The sequence below is a fragment of the Zonotrichia albicollis genome, chromosome Z, assembly GCF_047830755.1.
Source record: "Zonotrichia albicollis isolate bZonAlb1 chromosome Z, bZonAlb1.hap1, whole genome shotgun sequence".
In the NCBI taxonomy this organism is placed as follows: domain Eukaryota; kingdom Metazoa; phylum Chordata; class Aves; order Passeriformes; family Passerellidae; genus Zonotrichia; species Zonotrichia albicollis.
Window position 1 is genome coordinate 51952536 of NC_133860.1, and position 7772 is coordinate 51960307.

The window sequence follows — 7772 nt, forward strand, 5'->3', positions numbered from 1 at the left end:
AAAACCTACAAAACAAACCAAAACATAATAAAAAGTAAAAACAAACAAAGAAACAAAACCCCAAACAAAATAAAATACCACTGAAATTATCTCTAATTGGTGATGTTGTTGTTAGTTTCTAGAGACCGAACAAACCCCTAACAGACCCAGGCATTCTCCCCAGATCAGCACTGAAGTGAAACAAAACTCTGGAAACTATTACATTCTTCTATATCCTTGCATTTGGACTTCTCTTTTGTCCTCCAGCCCACTGAGACTCGTATTATCTTTCACATTAGGTATGGAAAGTGTCTCTCTCTGGCGACCTCAGCATGAGATTATCTATAGGCAGACGCAGAGTCAGGGAGACAAGGTTCGAGCTGTTTCCAGGCTCTCCATCACACTGTTGCACAAAAAGCCGAGCCTATATTGCCTTCTTTTGCCAGCAGAGGACGGTGCATCATCTGCTCAAGGGACACCTGCTGCCTTCGTGGCAATCACTGAGGCGTGCTTTGCAAACCGGTGAGTGTTGCTCTGCTTTCTAGAAAATCGGGACAAGGAAATGCAGCGAGATTATCTTGTATTACTTTGACTTGGTCTATAAGCTTATTTACTTTATTGAAGTTTAGAGGGTCTTTTTTATTCCAAGGAAGGTTTTCCTCTTGCATTTATTGCACAGAATGAAAGTAGATGCCACGGAGACTGGTCTCTCTCTCTGCAGAACAGTGATGGCACAGACCATAAAGACTGCAGTAAGGGGTCCAGTTCTGAGGAAACACTTGTATAAGCTGCCATGGGAGCTGGGATCTCAACTGCAACAGTACCAATTGTGTCCCATGAATAGCTTTTGGGCAGTTTTATACTATGCATGTATGCATCACTCTGTCCAGGTGTTTTGCAATCAAATGATCATTCTCAGCCTGCCATAGCAGAGAATCATGTTTTTCTGTTTGATATTTTTCTTAGCACACATCTGTGACAAATGCATTCTTATCCTGATATGGAAGGTGCCTCAAGCAGAATTTAGAGTAATATTCACTTCAAAACAGCTGTTCAAAAATTAGTGTTGTCCTATTTCAGTGAAAATAACAGTGGCATTTCCAGGTTTCAGTTCAGATTCATGATACTAGCATTTCTACTGTGCAAGTCATTTCTCTTTGAAACTATTTCTCAGTGTGTCCTCATTGAAAATCAGACCAAGGGAGCTCGTTCAGACTGTGCATTTTACTTTCAAGCAAATAAAACAGGCAATATTGATCCTACCACAACTGGCTATTCCAGCAGCTCACAGGAGGTCCAGCAGCCACCCTGAGGTTTCTTGAGGCCTGCACCAGAGGCTTAACAACTGAGCTACCCAAACCTTTCTTTAGTAATTATCTGATACATACAAGATGCCTTGGACACTCAAACTAAGTGATGTAGTGTGGGAATATATCACAAGTCATGTATGAAGAAAGCTATTGAGACAGAATTATTTTAAATAATTGTACAGACTTGTAGCTCCATGGAATTAATTCTATCCTCTTTAGTCATATCAGTAGTACTAAGAAAGATTTCTGAATGAAGAATACAAATTGGGTCTCCACAAGAGCATAAAATTAAAATCACATTTTCTTGCTGTTTATATGTATTTTCAGTGTACAAAAAAGCTATATAAAAGCTACTGAATTTATAGCCCTAGAGTTTCAATTTATGAAATATCAAATACACAGAGAAATAATGGCTTTGTTCTTGCAGTTTTGACTTTCTTCAGTACTGGGTTAGGGAGAAACAGTTTTTGTATAAGGAATTTTATAGGCATTAAAACATGGAAACTCTTTTGGATGTATTCAGACCTACAAATAAAAATATACATGACAGTATTTCCAATCTCTTTAGCTTGCTATTTCTTTCTATAACACAGTTCAAAACAATACCCATTACAATTTGTTGTGGGTACTTTTTATTTTTATAATATAATTGCCAAAAATCAGAGTTCTAAAACGTATAATATTTGACAAGTAGTATTACAATTATTAAAAGTGGAAATTACTTTAATGAGAACAGTTAAAATAATATTAAACTAGACCTTAACCGTTTTTTTTTCTTAAACCTCTATGTCATCACAGATGATTTGGTAGTCAAGTATTGGCAGAATCTTTCCCTTGATGGATCTAATACCCTCACAATAAATCTGTAGAAGTACAAATCTCTTTTCTTTAATAAAATCAAATTTAAATGGTCATTAATAGATTCTAAGGGTGAAAATTATAACAAAAAAACAGGAAAAATTAAGTACTTTTGTGAGAATAGGTAAAAGTCCAGATTGTCAAACACTCTCCAGAACCAAGTGCTTCATAAAGAGTGATATAATGAGAGATTATGTCACTGTTTGTGGGGCACTTAGTTCTGCCACTGTTGTTTGAAATTGAGATAAAGTTTCAGTATTTCTCGCATTGGGAGTTATCAAATAAACTTTAGATTAAAAATGAAGAACATTCCAGCCGTGACTGAGCTGTCAGTCATAGCTGAACTGTATTTGTGAAACTCAAAATGAATTGAATACTTAGCATTGCTGAAAGGGGTACTGTGTGAGTTGTGCTCAACTTGACAAATAGAGGCCATATAGAAGGTGAGGGGTCATTTATAGGGTTGAACAAAATTACAAAGAAACCAACTCCTCTTTAGAAGAAATGCTGCTTTTGAGCAATAGAAAATCAGGCCACTTAAGAAATTAGGCTACTCCAGGCTCCTTAGAAATGTAGAAAACTTAATTGAACTACTTAATAAATTTGCCTATGAACATTAAATTGGGGGGAGCTGTCAAATCCCTCAGAAGCAGAGAGGACCTGCAGAGAGATCTCAATAAATTGAAGAACTGGCCAATTACCAAACATATGAAATTTAACTAGGGAAAACGCCAGATTCTGCCTCCGGGATGGGGCAACACTGGAAGTCTGTATAGACTGGGAGGGAGAATTTGGAAAGCAGTGCCATGGAAAGGGACCTGGGGGTTCTGCTCAGTGGCAAGTTGTACATGGGTAAGCAGTGCCCTGGCAGCCAGGAGGGCCAACCCTGTCCTGGGGGGCACCAGGGACAGCATCACAGCTGGGCAAGGGAGGGGATTGTCCTGCTCTGCTCTGAGCTGGGGCAGCCTCACCTCCAGTGCTGGAGGCAGTTTGGCGCTGCAATATAAGAAAGATGTTAAACTGTTAGAGAGCATCCAAAGAAGGGCTGCAAAGAAGGACTTTGAGGGGAAGCCGATATGAAGAGCGGCTGAGGTCACTTGGTCTGTTCAGCCTGGAGAAGACGAGACTGAGGAGAGACCTCCTTGTAGTCTACAACTTCCTCCAAAGTGGAAGCGGAGGTGCAGACACTGATGTCTTCACTCTCTTGACCAGTGACAGATCCTGAGGAAATGGCATGAAACTGAGTCAGGGCAGGTTTAGGTTGTATATCGGGAAAAATTTCTTCCCCCAGAGGGTGATTGGGCACTGGAACAGCTCCTCAAGGAAGTGGTCACGCCACCAGCCTGAGAGAGTTCAAGAAGTGGTTGGACAGTGCTCTCAGGCACGTAGGGTGGTTCTTGGGGCTGTCTTGTGCAGAGCCAGGAGTCTGATCCTGATGGCTCCTTCCAACTCAGTGTTTCTATGATTCTATGATTGACCCCAGAATGAATTGTGGGTGCATTGCTGGCATGGGAAAGAAAGGTACAGATAGGAGAAAAAAGGTAAGAGCTGTTGGAGCCTGGGGTGACTATACTGGTGCTTGGAGAAAAGCTAACCCCATAAGGCAGAGATAGTTTTGCATCAGGCAGTTTCTTGCTGTGGACAGCATCTCTTTTCAATCATTTTGTTGCAAGGGATGAACGTTACCTAAAAGAAATATAGAAATATCCATTTCTTTATAATCAATTTAAAGTCTTGTCATTTTGGTTATAGCTCTGTTTCAATGGTGCTTGATCATCTGGTGTTAATTGAGATGTTTGAATACCTCATGAAAAACAAACTCATGAATCTCTATGTTTTACACTTCTGAAGTTCTTCCAAGTGCAGTAAGCAGCAGTGGGTTTTGCTGCTAAAACTGTAAAGCAGAAAAATCCTTTTGTGATTTTGTGGTGGTTTTCTTGGTTGGTTTGGGTTTTTTGTTTGCTTGTTTGGGTTTTTGGGGGTGTTTCATTTTGGTGTTTTTTTGTTTGGGATTTTTGTTTCTTTGGTTTGGGTTTGAGTTTTTGTTTCTCTTTTGTTCTTAAAAATACAACAGTTTATGTTAACTTCACTTTTTCTGCTCCAGGGTTCTCGCATGTAAGTTTCCCCCATCTGCAGTTTCATAACACAAGTCCAGCATTCATGTAGATGCTCAGAAGGAAAGAGAAACAGGTAAGGGTTATGAAATACTCAGAAATAAGTTAGTATGGCACTTCTCCAACCTGACTCAGCATGGTGTTTATATTTGTGTTCCATTTAGGAAAGTTGCTTGCTCAATAGGAGAACTCTATCCTTGTACTATAGTCCTTAAGTACCTTCAGTTACCTTAACAAAGTTACGAAAGAGAAAAACACAGGCCAATGCTGTATTTTGCTTTCAAGCATATTGTATTATTTCTTCTTTGTCAGCAAAGATTCTTGTTCAAAAAGAATGTTGCCATCACAAACACTTGACATTTGGAATTAAAAAAAAAAAACACAAAAAACATTTAAATTATTTCCCGCATGCTCAAGGGGTGAAGATGAAGTTTCTTACCTTTGATTGGAATAAGTCAGTAGGGGCAACATGTTAAATTGTTGAAAAGTCATTTGGGAATCAAAATTAGTACAACGTGAACTCACAATTTAAAACAGCAAGGACAGATATATCTACCATTTGTCTCTAAGAAAAGTATTTAACTCAGTGGTATGTTCAAATCTGAATTTTCCCAAATAATGACGCATCACAAATATCAGATACAGGAGCCAAAACACTAAAGTACTTAGTATTTTTACCAAGAATACCTTTCTGTCAAAATCTTGTGAGGAGCATTGGTCAGTGTAGTGGCTATAATTATACAAAAATCCTGAAAGTGAAACAAGATCCTCAAAATTGTACTGTCTGTTCCTTAATGCACAAACTCAAAATTCTGTTTTGCTACAGGGAAGCACTTTCCTATTATCCAGGTGTGCATTTGTCTGCGGGGAAGCCTGCCAGCCAGCTGGCATACCTGACGTGATCTGTCCTGCCCTCCACACCTGGGAAATGCTGGTGGGATACACATTGACTTAACTGGGGAGGAAGCAAGTTGTCTCTTCTCTGACTGAGCTTTCTAAACAGTTCCTACTCAGAGGTGGCCTTCTTCCCCCCCAGGCCATTTATTCTTCACTCCACACTCTGCGACACGGCTGTAGTCTCAGACTGGTACAAAATCCTGCAAGCTTGCTTTGCTGCGAACCCACTAATTTTGTGTGGAGAATGCTTTTCTTTCAAACCCTGCAGGCACATTGCTGATGCCAACAGTTTATTAAAATTGGTCTGATTATTCCGGCTGACACTTGAGGATAGATGAGTTTACTGTGTCTAATTTTGAAAACCATCTTATGAATCAAAGATTTGAAAGATGGATTTAGGTTTAAATGATGAGTTCCTCTTCTTTTGATCAATTTTAGTAAAACATGACAGAAAAGATGTAAAAATGTTAGAATGAAACGCAGCAGACATGGTGAAAAGTACAGAAGGATGCTGTGGAAACTGAAACAGAGATGAAGAGAGGTTCTAATTTTAATGTCGAGCATAAGTGGTATAGCCAGAGAAGGATTTTCCATCAACAAGGAGTGGATGAAACCCAGCCACTGAAACCCAGACACTCTTGTTCACTGAAAGAGTGGCAGAGAAGAGATGGAGGCAAAGAAGTGTAATGCAAAGGCTTTTACCTCAGATGATGCTTTATAAACTCTAAAAATATCCATTTAAAAACCTAGATCTATTAAAAAACATACATCCAAGATGTCCACTGTTGTTCTAAGCAAAGACAAAAATCTACAAGGAACTGACAATTATCAGCCACTGAGCCCATGCCTATTTTGGTCAAGGTGAGTCTACCCTTGAAATATTCCTCCTGCTCTCCCCAGACCAGCCTCCTCTGCTCCTGCGTCTGAAGGCTGTGTCTGCACCCTGAGCCTCTGCATTGCCTTGCTTCATCACATGCCAACAATCCCTCAGTCCTGCAGCATTCACTCCAGACTTCCCTAACAAAATACCTTGCTCCTTGGTGCTTTTGCTGTGTTGCAGCATACACTGTTCATGACAGATAATTTTCAGCGGTATCCACTGATAAAGCCTCTTCTAGAACTTCATAGGCAGGGTCTGCTGAGGGAAATTCAGCTGGAAAATTTTCAGAGAGAAGGGCTCTAGAAGAGCTTGAACAAGGCTGGGAGGGATGCATAATCTGTGGGAAAAGTGTTATTTCTAAAGAAGCTCAGCCCAGGGGAAAAATATGTTATGAACCAGTCATTTCCCTCATGTCATCTGGGAATTACAGTGGTCCTCATAATCAAAGTAACGAGTCTCTGGAATCAGCCTGTCTGTACAACTGTGAAGATACCAAAACCCTAACTAATCTACATCTGCATCTTGATAAATCTATTAAAAAGAATAAGAAAGAGCAGTTGCAGGGAATTGCTTGATTACAGCAATCTCTCTTTGGTGAGATAATACAAATTAAAAAGTGACCTTTTTTGCTTTTTCTTCCATAGAAAGAATGACAAATACCTAAATATTGGAAGCAATTTTCGAAATTTATCAATTTATTTCTTTTTGATATAGCTAATGTACTACATTGATTTGGCATATTTCTTTGTTTTGATAAATATCATTTAACATGACATTATCTTGTGTATACATTAGAGTTTGTTTTAGCAACCAAGCAAACATTAGAGCTTATTTCTGCAACTTTTTTGCACTCTCATCCAAAATTTCAGGTTTGCCAGACAATACCTACTTTCCATGGAATTATTTTATTGCCTTCAGAAATTACACAAAATGGAAATTAATTACTGATAGACTCCGCCTGAGGTTCCTTACCATTTCATGCAAGACTTTAAAACCTATTTTGTATACTGGTACAACACTGTCTGCTTTCCCCCACACTCTCTGATTCTTCCCTAATGACTGAAGATGTATTACATTGCCCCTTCAGTAGATTAGACAGCTCATCAGCAACATTCCTTTGAAACTCATGGGAGTAAACAAGTTAGTTCCTGCAGATATAAGGTGTTTAACTTCAGAAGTTGCTGTAGAATATCCTCTTGGATTAGTGATGAAAATTGAAGGATTTTATTGCCACTTGAAGAATCACATACATCCCCCAGCTGGTTTCCAAATGCAGAACCCCTAATTCCATATGGATTGAAAGCTGAGTGCCTCAGCTAACCCATCCTGTGAATCTGTCATTGTTCTCTGACAAATATCAGACCAGAAAACACTGATGTTCTCAAATGATGACCCAATACATCCCCAGTGTTAGCGTTTGCCAGGGGTTCAGGAAGACATATTAAACCTGCTGTGTTTTCACTACCTTCTCTTTGTAGGCATATCTCTTCTTGACATTATCGCCATTGGAAAGTGCTTTAAAATAGAGAAGCAATTAGAAAGGAAAGATGGGGCACATTCACAGTTAAATGGATATTTGTTTACAGCTGGAAGTGCAGCTCTGTTAGTGTTACTCTTTTTCATTATTCTGAAATGTATATGCACCACTTTTACTCCTTAATGAAGTTCATTGGATAGCAGCTTCTGAGAAATTTTTTCCTTTTTCTTATTTAATTACTTTTTCCTGTTCCCCTT

At 39.1% G+C, this 7772-nt stretch overlaps 1 long non-coding RNA gene across 1 annotated transcript; it reads left to right on the forward strand.

Moving 5' to 3' along the window:
* Positions 1–390: 390 nt before the first annotated feature.
* On the forward strand, positions 391–6692 carry LOC113459769 (uncharacterized). The gene is made up of 3 exons (XR_003381301.2): positions 391–501; positions 4252–4337; positions 5088–6692. It is a non-coding gene; the product is annotated as an uncharacterized LOC113459769 (long non-coding RNA).
* The last annotated feature ends 1080 nt before the right edge of the window (positions 6693–7772 follow it).